Source organism: Tursiops truncatus, chromosome 4, assembly GCF_011762595.2.
Source record: "Tursiops truncatus isolate mTurTru1 chromosome 4, mTurTru1.mat.Y, whole genome shotgun sequence".
Classification (NCBI taxonomy): Eukaryota; Metazoa; Chordata; class Mammalia; order Artiodactyla; family Delphinidae; genus Tursiops; species Tursiops truncatus.
The window spans coordinates 20,492,493-20,510,429 of record NC_047037.1 but is presented as its reverse complement, the minus strand read 5'-3'; positions in this window follow the sequence as shown (position 1 = coordinate 20,510,429).

The following is a 17,937-nucleotide window of genomic DNA, read 5'->3' as shown; positions in this document are numbered from 1 at the left end:
CTTGGAATACCCCCTCTGTCATTAATCCCATTCTCTCCCTGGTGAAATTTTACCCATCCTTCAAAACCCAAATCAACTTCCAAGTGCCAGAGATAATCAATTCCCTCTGATTTCCCTGGCTGGCTCGATTAACCATTTCCTCCCCTATGCTTTTATAGCGGATTTTATGTACCCCTGCTTTATCCCTTGTGTAACTTGTTTACTTTTATATCTGCCCTTTTCATTATACTGTGAGCTCCCCAAATCCAGAATATTGGTGTATATACTTGGCACCTGCTACACTGCCAGGCCCATAGAAGTCATTCATAAAAATCACATATTCCTTGGAATTGTCATTATTATGGATGTCAATTTCCTTATTAGATTATAAACTCCTGGAGTCTTTGATTGCTTCCAATTTATCTTTCTATCCACTTTAGTACTAGCACATTTTCTTGTAAATAGTAGGTCCTGAGCTGTATTTGGTAAACAGAAGAACAAAAAGACACTGAAAAATACACTTAAGTTTCAGGTTATTAGTGTATAATTCTAAAAACCTGTCCTTGAAGGACTATAGTACCTTATAGAATCCTCTCTTGTTAAATGATTTCCAACCTAAATTTTCAGACTTGGGTTAATTTTCCAAAGAGATTATTTTATGGGTAATGGTGATTTAAAGCTCAAAATATGTTTAATGCTTGGACAAGCAAATCCTTTTAACATCACTTGAATTTAAATGTGCGATTTCTTCTTATTTCACTCTCTGCGTACAAAGTAGGGCAACCTCTATCCTAGGAGTGATCCAGATTCCTGAGCTGGGCTTTATTGGTTGTGTAGGGAGGGGTCATGAGAGCTTTGTGTGAAACAATTGAGGATTTATGACATTCATATAGGAAGAACAGATGATGTTTTGTGAACAACAGGCATTATTAGTGGCTTTCCACAAAATGTCTTCCAGGGAGAAGCCAGAAAGAAGCCCTTGCCTTCTGATGGGAGAGACAAACCGCTCGGGGATCTGCCTGAACATTTGGGAGCTTCCAAATGTTCTCTGATGGTCTTTGCAGGGTTAGCCTTTTAGCTAGTCTACTCTCTACTAGTTGGCATTATTGAGATAAAATAAAAAACCCGAGGCTGGATTTTTATTTTGAAGTAGTTACTGCCGGAATCTTCAAACTATTTAAACTAGTTGTTAAGTGACACTATTATTTGAAGTAATTGAGGCTGTCAAAGGCTGCAGCTGTCCCGACCATAAGCAGTTACCACTCTGAGGTGTCAGAGACCAGGGGAATTGAGATTTTTATTATTGGTTTTATTTTTAGCTGGTGTCAGTCAGTCATGCTGACTGAGGGCTGACACTAAAGCCAGCATATAATGAGATGTCATGATTTGGTACTTTTATGCATTCACCTTGGGGCAGTCATCATACCAAGTGAACAGCTCACAGCATCTCTTCCTATGGCTCCTACTGCCATCTCTGGCTCCTGCTGTTCCTGCAGTCATTTTTCGCCCTCTCCTGCCAGCATCGTTTCTAGCCAGGGTTTTCCACCTCACTTTTCCCTGCTATTGCTGATGGCTCCTGGCTCCTGGTGGCTCAGCTAATGTCTGAAGCTAAAGGCTGCTCTCTCATTGAAGTGTCGTTTCCCAGAGTGTAGCAGAGAGCTGTGCACGGACTACTGTGAAAAGAAGCACCCGCCTCCTGCTCCTGTTGCCACTTGCAGACAAGAGAGGTGAAGCCCATTACAGCTGGTCAGATGGGCACTCAATGAACTGCGGTGTCCAGCTGTAGGGCAATCTTTTAAGCATCAAGATACTTTTAAGACTTTTTAAAACTGCTACCTATTATTCTATGTAAGTCCCAATTGAAATGATTTCTAGTTTCTTATTTTGTGTTTCGAAGGTTGGCAACAGAATATTTCTTATGAAAATCATTACAATAAGAAAATAAATGTGGGGCTTCCCTGGTGGTGCAGTGGTTAAGAATCTGCCTGCCAATGCAGGGGACACGGATTCGATGCCTGGCCCGGGGAAGATCCCACATGCCCCAGAGCAACTAAGCCCGTGCGCCACAACTACTGAGCCTGTGCTCTAGAGCCTGTGAACCACAGCTACTGAGCCCGCGCACCAAAACTACTGAAGCTCACGTGCCTAGAGCCCGTGCTCCGCAACAAGAGAAGCCACTGCAATGAGAAGCCTGCACACTGCAACAAAGAGTAGCCCCTGCTCGCTGCAACTAGAGAAAGCCCGTGCTCAACAATGAAGACCCAACAGCACCCAAAAAAAAAAAAAAAATGTGATAGTGCCGAAGGACATTTTCTTATCCATCAGTAGCAGAATTAATAAATAGTTTTTGGTGATTGCAAACACTCAAAAACTTATCACCCTTTCTCTCTCATCTCTTTTTTTTTTTTTTTTTTTTTTGCGGTAGTCCTCTCGCGTTGCGGAACACAGGCTCCGGACGCGCAGGCTCAGTGGCCATGGCTCACGGGCCCAGCCGCTCCGTGGCACGTGGGGTCTTCCCGGACGGGGGCACGAACCCGTGTCTCCTGCATCAACAGGCAGACTCTCAACCACTGCACCACCAGGGAAGCCCTCTCTCATCTCTTTTTAAGCACAACTCATAGAATACTTTACACTTTGCATTGTACCTTGATATTTTTCACTTAGCAACACATTTGAAGATTTTTTTCCTAACAGTACATAGAGATCTGCCTGTTCTTTTTAATGGCTCATGCCATTTTAATTAGTTGAATTACCAATTAGCATATTACTCCATTAAATAATTATGCAACAACAAAGGCTGATAAATCAGTAATCAACAACCAAGACATAAACTATAAATTTTGGTAGACTTTTCCACTGTAGAAGAGGCTTTTTAGGATGCAAGCCCTATTTTTAGCAAACATGACTTCACATATATAGTTCATCCTCACAAAATGGCAAAAAATAACTATCTAATTTATTCAATTTTCCAGTGACTGGCACCTTCGCTGTTTATTTCTTTCCACAAATGGGGGAACTAAAATTCTGGTGTATTATTCAATTAAACCAAAGAAACACAGCAAGTGGTATCCAAGCTGGGATTACAGTTCAGGGCTCTCCTGGTTTCATGGACTGCTTATTAAGTCATGTTTCAATTAGTGCATCATTTCATATTCCCTGGTGTCTCATGCAAATGCAAAATGTTTAAGTTAAGGAGATTATGTTTTTAAGAACTCCAAATTGCATTTGAGCATAAATTCCAGGAAGCTGACTCACCTTCAGAACAAAAAAGGAATTTATAAGAAGAGGGTCCTGCAGTTAGGTATCTAGGGTCAGATTGACTGCATTTTGTCCCTCTTTCCTGAGAGTATTTGGAAGTGACTCCGAGGCCCAGATGCATAGCTCATAGTTGAATTTGTGAAAAATTCAACTATGGGCTTGGAGTGTGCTCAGATTTAGAAGCAATATGTTTTTGTCTTTTCCCATTATTCTTTGTTGTGCGAGTTAGATGAACCTTTGTATAGCCACAGAATCTAAGTCAAGCCATGTGTGTAGCAGGGACCTCGTAAATACTTTATCAAATTGACTTTTTGTTTGACTTACTTCTGCTTGCAAGTTTCTGTTCTTAAGGTTTTATCTACTCAACATCTGTTGGTATATTTGCTGAAAACATTATAAAAAAGCATACTATTTCAAGACAAATAAGATGCTTCATATTTAAATCAATAAAAATATGATAAATACTTCATGATTGACATGACAGTGCGTAGAGAAATATTAGTATGAGCTTACTAGAATTTGTTTAGCTGCTGATTTAAACAAGTGAAAAACAGAGACATGTGGTGGGAAAGATTTTCTACTGCATCCACACGCAATATACGTACACATAATATATGATGTAGTCTTGTAAATCTGAAAAGTATACACTATGCTAATGCTCAATTTTATAATTTCTTTTAAAAATAATTATACCCTATTGCTAAGGGCAGAAAGATACTAAAATCAGTTTTCTATGCTTTCCTAGTTATGGGATGCAAACCAGCATGCCCACATACCCAATAGTTGCCGTATTAGAGAACAAGCCCATAGCTTTCAGATACTAGATAAAACACACACACACACACACACACACATACAGAATCTTTTTCCTTTTAAAAACAATGACAAAAACCAAGTAGCATTATTATTGATATTTCAATTTGTCAACCACTGGAATACTTTGTTTATTAAAAACAAATCACTTGTTCATAAAACAAGTGATGTATTTTTGTTACTGTGAGTAATCTAGGGGTCTGCTTTACTTTTCTTATAGGGAAAAAAAAAAACTTTATTTAAATTCCTGAGTCAACTCTGCAAATAGGCTAAACAACAACAACAAAAAACCCTCATCACATTAATAGCATCATATAATTTTCTTGGTGAATTTTATTGTCATTACAACAGTGAATTTTAGTATAATATGTTAAAGAACATCTTGAATAAAATTGAGCCTTGCTCCTGCCAAACAAATATTTCCTGATCAGAATTAATTGCTTTATACTTTTCTAATTAATCAAGAAAAATATTTTAGAAACACCAAACAAGATACATACATCACACTTATTCTTTTAACACTGATACTCTCTACCGAGTAAGATTTAGACAAAGAGGACATTTCTTTCATTAAGCGTGCAGAGAGACACTGAGTGTGATGATAATGTGGTGAATTTTAATATTACACAATTTTGAAAGAAAGAGGTAAGTTACTGTGTTTTGTACCTAAACATACTATTCATTAACAAACTATTTATAACATGATAAATTTTTTTCCAAACTGGTGCACTGAGAATAACTATTTGTCAGGGTTAATTACCGAGAGCAGAATCCAGAGAACAGACTTTCGATTGAGCTTCCAAGAACACCTATAAGAGCCATACTACTGAACTGGGCTGCCAAGGGAGTTGCCGATGTTGCCCTGACCATGTTTAACTGGGAAGCTGCAATGGAACCACCCAGCTCCATGCTGCCTCTGATCCAGTTTCCACTGGCAAAATGGATGCCTCATGTCACTTATGCCCCATTTACTTCAGATCCAAATTCTAGTCCTGCATGAATAAATCTGATGGCAGAACGTAACATCTAGAAAGCTAACTGCCAGGGAGTCTGAGAAGTTCAGCTTTTAACTTTCTAGCCTTTGTGGCACACAAAGACACATTAGGAGGAGACTGGAAAAGATATTCAGCAAAGCAATTTACATAATATGCCATAGAAAAGAACAGTAACATATAGAGAACAGTAGCACAAAGGAATGCATAAGTTAAATAACTATTAAAAGCTTAAATCATGGCAGATGTAGTTCTTTAGTTTTATAATTTCATATTCAGGATATTGATTCCTATTCACAATTCTCTTTGTTCTTGCATAGAAGTTCAAGTCCCCAATCCTTTTTTTTTTTTTTTCCGGTACGCGGGCCTCTCACTGTTGTCGCCTCTCCCTTTGCGGAGCACAGGCTCCAGTTGTGCAGGCTCAGTGGCCATGGCTCACGGGCCCAGCCGCTCCGCGGCATGTGGGATCTTCCCGGACCGGGGCACGAACCCGTGTCCCCTGCATCGGTAGGCGGACTCTCAACCACTGCGCCACCAGGGAAGCCCCCAATCCTTTTTTTGATATTTGAAATTTCCCAAAGCTGACTTTTCCATAAACTTTCAACATATTTACCCTCATGACTCATTAACACCAATCCTTTTTTTCACTCCCCTACACCTACAATGTACAGCCATACTTCCATACTCACCCAGTAATGTCTACTTTGGAATTTTCTCTTCCTTTCTTTTTCTGCACTTATTTAATTCTTATCCAGCTCTCAAAGGTCAACACAAATTTTATTTTCTCAGTGCAGACCTTGTCAGCATCCATTTCACAAAATAGTCTTTGTGTTTTTTTTAAAGCATAAAATGATTAAGAAGTGATATTTTAAATATTTGTTTTGTAAATGATTAATCGAAGCATAATTGACTTAAAATGAACTGCACATATTTTAAATGTACATTTTGATGTTTTGATATATGGTTACACCATTGAAATCAAAATTTCCTCCTGCCCTTTTTTCCATTTTTTTTTACTGTGGTAAAATACACATAAGACTTACTGTCATAACCCTTTTGTGTGTACAATTCAGTCTTATTAGATACATTCATATTGTTGTATAACAACGATACCTTCTTAACTGTCCTTGTAATGGCACTAGCTCTCTATATGCCACAAGTTATCCTGCTTTCTGTATTGGCACGATAGACTTCTTGGTCATTTGACTCAGGCTGTCTGGATAAAAATCAGGGGTTCATAGAATCACAGAAAGGCTGAAGACTAGGCTAGAAAGTGAATGAAAAACAAGGGTTAGGCAACTTACACCACAGCAAATATTAAAGTGGAGGGACAGTCCTTCCCATGTTCTCCCTATGCTTCAGGGAAATCTGAACTCCAGTAATCTCTATATTGTTAAGTCACATGTTCAGGATTTGAAGTCCCATGTGTGAGGCTGTGTTTCTGACTGGAGAACCCAAGTCAAGCATACAATCGCTGGCAGGACAGGGGCAGGGAGGGGGGCTGTTCTGCTTCCATGGGCTTCCATGGTGGGAGGGGTCCCTACCTTAAAGACTACACACAATAGGGGATTCCCCAGATGGGGGTTTTATCAACTGTTCATGCATCTTCCAACTCTCTAATGTGATTATAAGGCCTTGCCTTGTGTATCTCTCATTTTCCTATAATCAGAAAATTTCTAAATATATTGCAGTTGTCCATATACATTTTTAAAATTAATTTAAATAGCAAGATATTACTCTTACATTTCTCAGAGGTTATGTTCAACTAATACTCACTAGTTCATTTGGTATAAATAAATAAATAAAAATATAAATAAATGGGTGAATGGGGCAGTAAACCCAAGATTGCTGAATGTCTACTTCTATGTCCAATCTCATTTATGAGCATATTTGGTTCATGCCAGATGGTTTTGAACAGGACCAAATATCAAGGACCTTTGGCCGTGAACCAAATGTCTCCATGGATGTTTTGGACAGGACCAAAATGGCCTGCAAATATCAAGGACCTTTGGAAATTTTGGGCAGGACCAAATATCAAGGACCTTTTGGCATGGACCAAATGTCTTAACGGATGTTTTGGATAGGACCAAATGTCTGCTAACCAAGTGTGTGCTATCTGAGAATATAGATACTTTTATTTCTTCCTTTCCAGTTTGAATGTCTTTTATTTCTTTTTCTTGCCTAATTGCTCTGCTAGGATTTCCAGGACTATGTTGAATAGAAATGATGAAAGCAGCCATCCTCGTCCTGTTCTTGATCTCAAGGAAACACTTTCCATCTTTCACCATTGAGTGTGATGTTAGCTACACAGATTTTTTGCAGTTTAGAATATTCCATCCACTTTTACCCCTGCTGCCACTTTTTGGGTATTTTTTTTATTTTTTAAATTTTCTATTATTGCTTTTTAAAAACTCAAGCTAGTCACATGCTAGTTCTCTGTTCTGTCCTTTCCAAAACTATCATATTTATTTTTATCATTTTCATCTGTGTATCCATATCCTCTTTATGCTAGGGGAGCTTTCTTAATTTTGTTCTACACATTACTGATCCCATTTTTTTTATTATTGGTTCAGTTCTGTTCTTTCCCCAGTATGAATTTTTATTTTGTCATTGCACTTTAATTTCCTTGTATTCAGTCCGTATTGTCCATATTGTCTTTCTTCTTGGCTTGTTCTCTTATTATGATCTTCTGTCTCTTTTCCACAAAGGCCACATCTTTTCACATTTCATTTTACATTTACACTACAAGTACAAAAAACCAACCTGTATTTACATATGTTGACGTACATGAGAATGTCAAGCAATTTTATAAAATTTTGTCTTGAGTACTGAAATGCAGCTTTCTATTTCCCTCTGTATCTCTTTTTATATTTACAGCTGTTTTTAAATATATGTGTATAATTTTTTACTAATACTGGTCTTTCCTATTTAACTTTAAACTTAATGCAGAAGGCCCATGTCTAATTTATTTTCCATTCTATGTCCAGTGCTTCACACAGTGCTTATTACGTAGAACAGGTTCAAAAAATATTTGTTGAACAAATGAGTAAATAAATAGTTTTAGAATTATCTCTTTCCCTTATCATTATGTTTCTCAGAGATGTCAGGTTGAACTTGTACATGTATTTGTTTATCAATATGACAAGATCTAGCTACATTTAAGATTTTAAACATGGATAGGCCTGGACCTACTCTTGTCTATGTGAATAGTAGTTGAATGTTTTTTTCAGATCTGAAGTCAGAAGGTAAGTTGGCATTCTATTCCAATTTCTAGCAGAAAATTTCCCTATACAATTCTGCCCTCATTAGGGTGCCTTCTTATCCCTCTTCCATGTGATCTTAACACCCTGTACTAATGGAATGTATTTAAAAACTACAAATTCCAACATGCACTGCTACCTGGCTTTAGCTTGCATACATCCCAAGATGCTACTTGCCACTACCCATCCTTTTAGATGGTCTGGAAGTGGATGTGGTGTGCAAATCTGGGGAGTAGTGATGGGGATGAGTTTCTGTGTGTATGCATGTATAAAATATTTTTCTAGCTAACTAAAAATGAAGCATCTTAAACTTGTGTAATAAAGAAATTAATACGTGGTATCCAGGCTGCTACAAATTGTGAATGTCTAAGTTAGAGAATAATCAATATACCCCCCTTTTTAAAATTTTTTTATTTTTTTTTACCCCCCTTTTAAAAAGTAGTCTGTATTTACTGAGATGAAATCTAGATTGTTAAAAAAGTCAGGACAGTTATATTCCTTTCATAGTTCATGGGTTTTTCACCCGAATTTTGATATTAGGTGTTTTTTATTCAGTCTCAATTTTCAGCTGTGGTGTGGGATTTGGTGTTTTTTCCTGTATATTTTAGTAGGAAGTAGGAAAACTTGTATAGGTGACTCTTTTCTAGATGTCATTCTAAATTGAAGATTCCTGAATTCTGTTTTCAAATTGATAGCTGGGTACTACCTGAAAGAATAGAAAATTCACAGAGTCTTCCAAATCTTTTTCTCAAACAAAATGTGGTGATATCACCAGATAATGATCAATGAGGTAACTGGAGGCTCTCAGGAATTAAAGTGTGAAACCATGGGCCAGAATATAAGTGAAAAATTGTAAATATTCTTCATACTGAGTCTGGTTAACTGTTAACAAGACACCATTCTACCAAAAGTTCCTAAAGGGTCTCTGCTAATTATGGACCAGTATATCTCACCCTCCTAATGGATAGCCAGTAACATCTGTAGTTAAAGGTAGGTTTTCTGAACAAATATCTTTGAAATTGATTCTCTTTCCATCAGTGGCTTTATGGCTACAGCACAGGATATGGTTCCCTACCTTAAATCAAGTTTGGTCAAGGCATTAAGGAACTATTCCTCTGCCAGGGTTCTGCCATTCCTGGTCTCTGCCATGGTCACAATCTATCCTGTCCCCAACCAGCACTGGATGACATACCTAATACCACAGGATGGCCCTTGATTTCTAACCATTGTCATTATTTATTTCGAGGCAGAAAGCAGCTATAGTTGCTCTATGTGACTTTATTGGAACTTTAAATGTTTATTTCTCAGTATCAGAGTTTGAAGTTTGGGAGAAATTTCTTACTACTATGATAAAATGCATTTATGAATTTCAACTTGGCATGAGGATGGAAGAGATGATATAGCGTGTTGAATCATATTAAAATTTTAATTTAAGATCCCTTAGTTTGGGCTACATTAATTTGTATAATCTTGAAGTAGAATTTTGTTAAAATGTGTTGCGGTAAGTCGTGATTGAACGTGTGAAATAAAAAGCTCCTCACCTCCAAGATAGGATCTCTTTTTCTTGGAGGAAGAGCTACTTTTCATTTTCCTCAACTCAACATGTTTAGGGGACAAGGAGATATGGTCAGCTAGTACTAACTGTTTGATGGAAATGCTCTTGGGGCTTATAACCACTACCAGATCCCTGTGGGGTATAGAGACGGATATGAAGATGAGTCAACTAATATTGAACTCTTTCCCAGTGAAAACCAAATAATGGTGTGACACTGATCAAGTTGTTGGTTAGTCTGAAAGGGTGACTATTTGATAGTTATTTACATGTTTGCATGCCCAGCTCTGAATGGGAGAATATGATCTCTACTAGGCATCATTGTGAACAACCCATATGGGGCTGAATTGCATACACAATGCTTGCTCAGAAATCAGGCAGGGTCAGGGTCAAGAGTAACCGTGAATGCCACCATTTTACAAACGAAGTAAGAGAGGCAGAAACTAGCTGAGAAATTCCTTAGGGTACATCCCAAATTAGGGACAGACTAAGAATGAAATTCACAAGCACTGTGGTTCCAGTCTGTTGCTTAGTCACCGAATCTTTCCTCTATTCAGCCTTCAGTCATGGTTCTCCCTTTAGATTGAAAGACAGATTTACTTATGAAAGTTGGTGCATATAGTGTGACGGGGAATGATCAGGAGCAAGAATCCAAGAGACGTTTCTAAATGTAGCCATTGTGGACGTGGGCAGATTTAGGCAGCAAATATTTTATTCATTACTTCAGATGTATCTTTCATTTTAAAGAGGATACATACTTTCAAAAAAATTGGCATTATAGTAAAGCAAGAAAGAACAATTAAAAATTAATTGTCCAATTATCCAAAAAAAGTCATTTTACTGAATTTCTTTCTTTGAACACACATATACAATTTTTATTATATGTATTATATTCTAGTTTTATCAATCTTTAGACTATGTTTGAAATTTTTAAAAAGTAATTATAACAATTATTGTGAAGATTGGAATTTAATGGTTAGAATTCTAAAGGACTGGCTACTACTCTGAGGCTGAACATACAAAATATGACAGAAATTCAGGGTTTGCCATGCAGTTCTATAGAGATATAATAAATATTTGTTGAATAAATGAACATGTATACATGTAGGTAGATAATGCTTTATATTATTTATATTTATATTACTTACATTTATATGTGCGAACACCCATAATTGGCTCAAATGGCTAGGAAGAGACCAGAAATAAATACCAAAGTCTTCAATGGGATTTCTTTATCTCATAATACTATGTAATAATAATGACCATTTATTATGTACCTACTGTTGTACATAATGCCATACATATGTAAATTCTCTTTACAACAACAACCAAGAAAGAAGTGCACAATTATCTCAATTTTGCAGATGCAGCTTAGAGAATTGAAGTTATTTGCACAGGTTCACACAGCTAGTAAGTTGCTGAATTTGAACCAATTTATATTTAATTCCAAAGTCCTTCCATTTTTAATCAGGGCGAGGGGGTAATAACAAACTTCAGTTTCTGAATATCTATAGTTTCACAAAAGATTAGATGCTACTAAAAGACTAATAAATGAGGTTAGTCTCCTACTAGCCAAACTCAGTGACCTATTATAATAAATTATATAAATTTATTCCTGTATAAATATATGGCATAAATATCTTTTATGGAAGGAAAATTCTTCTTTTAAAATTATCAATAAAATAAAGGTGTAGTGTTCTGAATGTTGTACGTTGGAAATTTACCCTCTGCTAAACTATTCTGGTCTACCTATCACTTTAAAAAAACAGTTTTGAGGTATACTTGAAATACAATAAACTGTATATCGTAAAAGTGTACAGTTTGGTAAGTCTGACATATGCATATGCATGTGAAGCCATCACCACATGTCCATCACCCCACTGCCTTCATGTTTTTATGTGAAGCCCCCTCTCATCCTTTCCCCTCTTCCCCCTGCCTACTAGGCAACCACTGATCTATTTTCTGTCACTATAGATTAAATGATTTTGTAGTTTCCAGAGTTTTATATAAATGGAATTATATAGTGTATATTTTTTTGGTCTGGATTCTTTATCATAATTATTTAAAATTCATCCTTTGTTGTGTGTATCAAAAATCCATTTATTTTTATCGTTGAGTAGTATTCCATGGTATGTATTTACCACAATTTGTTTATTCATTCTCCTTTGATAGATATTTAGGTAGCTTATAATGTTTGGCTATTATAAATAAAGCTGCTATGAACATTCATGTACAATTTGCTTTGTGGACATATGCTTTCTTTTCTCTCAGTAAAATACCTAGGAGTGGAATGGCTGGATCATATTGTAGTGTACGTTTAACTATTTGAGAAATTACCAAACTGTTTAACAAAGTTGTACCATTTTACATTCCCACCAGTAGTGCATGAGAGTTCCAGTTCCCTATATTCTCTTCTACCCATGGAAAGGTTAGTCTTTTAATTTGAGCCATTCTGATCTATCTACCATTTAAAAATGATATTAACAAGTTAAACAATCATTCTTTTTTTGGTGGTGTAAATATTCAAACTAGGATAATATTAAGCTAAAAATGTCAAAAGGATAAAGCCTTCCTTGATCACATTATATAACATTGTCAATTTTTAAAATATTTGATGATGTTATGAACATTTTTATTTCAGGGTTTTCCATTTAATAAGTCCTAGGTTAGAGAAAATGTTATTTATGGGTCTTTTTTTATGGCTTTCCTGAAGTTTTATAACTTTCATAGGTAAGTCATGTATATTTTTGTTACTCTAGTTTTAGTTATTTTGAAATTTTTTTGTTACTGTGAATATCATTTTAAAAATAATATTTTATATATATTTTCTATATTTTAAAAATATTATTGATTGTTTATAGGAACAATGTCTTAGTTTTATTCAACCTCTTTGATAAACTTTTAACAGTGGGTTTATCTATAGATTCATTTATATTTTCTATATGTAGGCAATCATTTTGTTTGAAATGACGTTTTTTCATCTTTTCCAATTGTATACCTCTTATTTATCTTTTAATATTGTATAGCACTCAAATTAAATGCTTTTTCAAACAGACAGGTTATTAAGGTTCTCTTCCTAGTGTTCATTTTGGACCAAGCAGGCAAATGGTATGGTGCCCTTTGAAGACATGAATTCTAGTCTGTGCTACTTATTATCTGTGTAAACTCGAGCAAGTAATTTGTTTAACTGAGTCTCAGTTCCCTCATCTGAGAATAGGGCTAATAAAAATATTTGCAAACAATTTACTGGGATGATATGAAGAACAAATGAAATAAAATATGTGAAAGCAATTTTTAAGCTGTAAACTGACATGCAGAGATTAAATTATATGCCCTTTATGGAGGAGCTATTGCATCTGTTTCTTTGGAGTTGTTTCAAGGGAGCTATTTTATCCTTAAGTAACTTTATAAATAGTCATTAGCTTGTTAAGAACTTCTCTTTTTATTCAGTGATTGGTTCAGAGCCAACTATAAGAAAAGTCAGCATGACAAATTAATATAAATAATGAGAAAATCATAACAGTTTGGTGTTTCAGCAAAAAGGTAAAAATCTGAGAGAAAGCAAACCAAACTAATAAAGGTATCATATGTGGGGATGCTTTTGAGAATAAGACATTGTCTTGGTTTAGAAATTAGATCATAGAAAAACCTGCAATATGAAGTATGGTCACTCTAAATGACATAATTTGAACACAATAATCATCATTACAGTTATATTTTGGTAGTCTGTAGGAGTTCTACTCATTGCTAGATGACAAATTTTAAAGTAGTTTTCCTTTTTTATACAGAAAAATTTATATGAGAAATATGTATAGCCACATACTCTAGCTAAATGTACCAGTTAATACTGAATTACTCATAAAACTGGGCATCAAGAAATTGTTCTGGTCTTTGAAGTAAGACTTGCATTCTGATCAATGAACATTCACTCTTGTTGATCAAAGGCAAACCAGTTATCAAAAGAAGAAAGAAAAACTAGGTCAAAAGGTGAAAAACAAATGGGGAATAAACTAAAAGAAAGTATCTTTCATTCCTAGATCACTAGTTAATCATGAGTTTTTTTAAAAAACATATTTAAACATTTTAGTCATTGTAAGATACCATGGATTATACTAGTTTTCACCAGTTTAGACACATGAACAGAATCTATGGTGATTTGTATAACAGGCAATGATTTTTAAATGTGACAAATGGAAAGCATACTTTGCAATAGTGGAAAAGAGGTAATTTTGCCACCCTGAATCTACCCAGAATTTATAAATTAGGGTATTTTCCAATTGCTACTATATGTTCCTGCAACATGGATGAAATAATTGAACACTAACTTTAAAATTATGTCCATAAATCTAATGCCATGGTAAATACGGTTCAAGCAAGTAGCACAGAGTTCTGACTTTGAGGGCAAGAAATCCTAAGTTTTTCCTGAGTTTGAGCTACTCCTGACTTATTCAAAGTGGATACGTAGAAGTGTGTTGTGGGAGGAGAAGAGGAGAAAGGAGTATCGGGAAGGTGTCCTCACAGGGAAATCATTGATCACAGAGAAGGGTATGTCTGCCAGCTGCGTTGTCTTGAGTCTGAGCTATGGAGAATGATGTGTCGTCATGGCTTGGATGTTGACTCTTAAGGGTTATAGATTAATGGGTAGATTGAAGCTAGGTGCTGAAGAATGTTATTTTAGGAGAACCTCAAACAAAGCATCTCTATAAGCGAACTATGGAATTTTGTATATCTTCAACCTTTTCTATTATTTCTTCCAATTTTTTGTAACCTGACTTTTCTCAGTCTTTCATCTACCCTATTTCTACCATTAATTGGCTTCCACTGCCATCTCTCACTACTTTGATGATGTCAGCACGGAGTTCCGCATTTTCTTCTCTATTCTGCATTCTCATCTCTATCTCTGTGCTTGATTCATAAAACTATGGATTCGTATTTTCTGAATCACTTCAACTTTGCTGAATTAAATCCTCAGTTCATTTCAGCCAGGTATCAACCACCATCCTCTCTTAGATCATGCCAGCATTTTGAATATCTGAATATCTTAGAGTAACAAATCCCCTCATCATAATTTCATTGATTTCATATCTTTCACTCCTTCACTTCTACTACCATCCTATACCTTCTTAAAGAGTTCATCCCCTCCTTATGACTTTTGATTCTTTGATTTCTTAGTTGTCTTGATATGTTTCCTGCTCTACGCAGTAGTTTATACCATTCTTTCTGTCCGGAATACTATCCACCTATTGAAATACTCTTCAGCATCCAAAGATCATTCTGAATGCCATTTGCCTGAAGCATTCTCTGACGTCTTCGGTTGCGATAAAAAACCTTTACATTGATAAGTTGCTTTCTCCTACAGTATTTTATTTTATGATCGTAGCAACCTTGTGAGTTCTGCTGTTATTGCATCCATTTTACAGGGGGCAGAAATGGATTTATAGATGAGGTTTTACTCCTTGTTCAGTGCTCTTTCTGCTAACCCAGACTGCCAGAAGCAAATCCTCAGAATTTGTTTAGTATATCGTTTGCATCATTCAATAACTTAACTTATAGTGGTTTATTGTGTAGTTATTTTTATACATGTAAGAGCTCCCGCTTCTATTTTTTAAGCTCTAGATAATGTCTTAATTTCCTTTAGAGTCCCAAAGCAGCTGCCCCAGTGCCTTAAACATGGAAGATGCTCAATATATATTTGTTGAATAGATGAACAAATTAATTAAAGGACAGTACAAAAGACAGAGTGTTGGAAGCCAGACCCAGGATGCAGGGCAACATGCTTTCACAATACTATTTTGTAAGTAAAACAATTGAGGCTTAAAGGGGGCAAAAGGTTTCTTGGGGTCACATCACAAATTAGGAACAGAATTAAAAAGAAAACTCAGAGGCCCTGAGGTTCCACTCTGCTGCTTAGTCACTGAATCTTTCTTCTTTTCAGCTTTCAGTCATGGCTCTCTCTCTAGATTGAAAGAAAGATTCGCTTATGGAAAATGGTGCATATAGTGTGACGGGGAATGAGAGTCTGGCCCCATGACATTTCCATACACCCTTAACAAGATCAGCTGTGTTTAGCATCTTTCTTTATCAGTTTTATCCACTTCATGAGCTTTCAGGTTTAAATGTGATCCTTACTTCTTAAACGATCCCATAAATATGGGGATGTTATGAAGATAAGTGATGCACGACACATAATATCTTGCAAGCTCCATAGAAGAAAGGTATTACATAAATACAAAGCATGATTATTTCTGCCACTAGCAAGACTAAGTTTACCAAAACATAGTTCACAGGCTGCTGAGCCATCAGCAGATTATATATATATATATATATATATATATATATATATATATATATATATATATTCTCTACATGGATTAAAGTGGAAAAGATTTCTCTTAGGATATATGGGCCATTTACTCAATTTATTTTTTGGGGAGCGGTGAGGTGGTTAGTGGTGGTGGTAGAGGGAGAGAGTTAGAAGTGAAATTAATTTTAGATCAAAACAAGCACAGAGTGACAAACAGGAAGACTAATATAAAGATATAAATAGGAAATTAATACTAACCTGTGAAAAATATGGACTTCTTTGTCCCTTGCTTGCATCTCCTGTGATACTGGGTTTATTCTGAAACAAGTATTATCAAACACACTGAGTTCAGTTGAACTTAGAAGAAGAAAGATTGTGAGGTCTTCTGGGAGGCCTCTCTGTATTCAATAGAGATGTGATAAAATTTAGATTTGATTATAAGAAACATTGTTTTATGAAAATAGTTTGATATGAAATCAATGTTATTACCTGATTTGTTGTGATTCACACTTCTCATGTCTGGAAGGAATGTAAATTTCATGACTTAGTGGTCAGATAATAGTCTTAAGTGGTGGAAAACTGGGTTCACCTTTTTCTACTTTTGTTTCATGTACGTGTTGGTATTTAGGCATTTTTTAAATCCACAGTGGAAAAGGTAGACTTTTATAGTCTGATGACCTGGTTTGATGGCTCCATGATGCAAATGACTGTAGAATTTACTGCCAGGAAGATTGACTCAACATTTACTAGGGAAAGTGAAACTCATTATCTGACAAAGACATGCTCCTAAAATTAGAACAGTGAACACTAAATGTCTGTATATATCTGGTCTGTGTGTTCAATGATCTGGGCATATATTTGCAGCTAACTAACTCTGGCATGCTCATGGAAAAGCTAAGTGGCTCAGAATCATCTAAGCCTTGGAAGTTTTACTGAGGTTTTTCTGTGGCCAGTGTGGGCAATTGGAAGAGTCTGCTTTGTACAGTTCTCAGGTTGATACTAGACTAATTCTATGGTGTGGAAATCTGAATCCTTGTCTGATTACTGAAGGTGAACCCCAGTTGTTCCGGGGAGTGGGGGGGGTTCTGGCTTTGCCTCCTCTCCTTGAGGTTCTTCCGTAGAATGAGAATCTTGGATAGGCGCTTTTTAAAAAACATCTTTATTGGAGTATAATTGCTTTACAATGGTGTGTTAGTTTCTGCTTTATAACAAAGTGAATCAGCTATACATATACATATATCCCCATATCTCTTCCCTCTTGCGTCTCCCTCCCTCCCACCCTCCCTATCCCACCCCTCTAGGTGGTCACAGAGCACCGAGCTGATTTGGATAGGCTTTTCAAGCATCATAAAAATTGTAACAGTTTTACCCATTCATCTGGAATCCCATGTCCCTTATAATTTTTCTGCAGCAGGTAATGTCTTCTCCAGGGCATGTGTCTGATGATTTTTATGTCCTGCCTCTATTTCTCAACTGTATATTTCCACTAAGAAACTGAGGCTCAGGGAAGTGAAATGAGGTGTCCAAGATGAAAAGGACTGTCACATCTGGATTTCCTTGATTCCAAAGCCTGTGATCCTTTCCATATGCTACCATTCATCCAAAGTCTGACTGTAAGATGTGATTTTTTTAGAGATATTAGTCCAAGGGCTTGTCCTCCATCAATTTCTGTGGATACTCATATGTTTCATCATTGTATCCAATTTGAAGCCAGAATGGCAATAATATTCATCTACATTAAATAAGACCTGGTAGAATTACTCTCCCTGCCTCTAACTT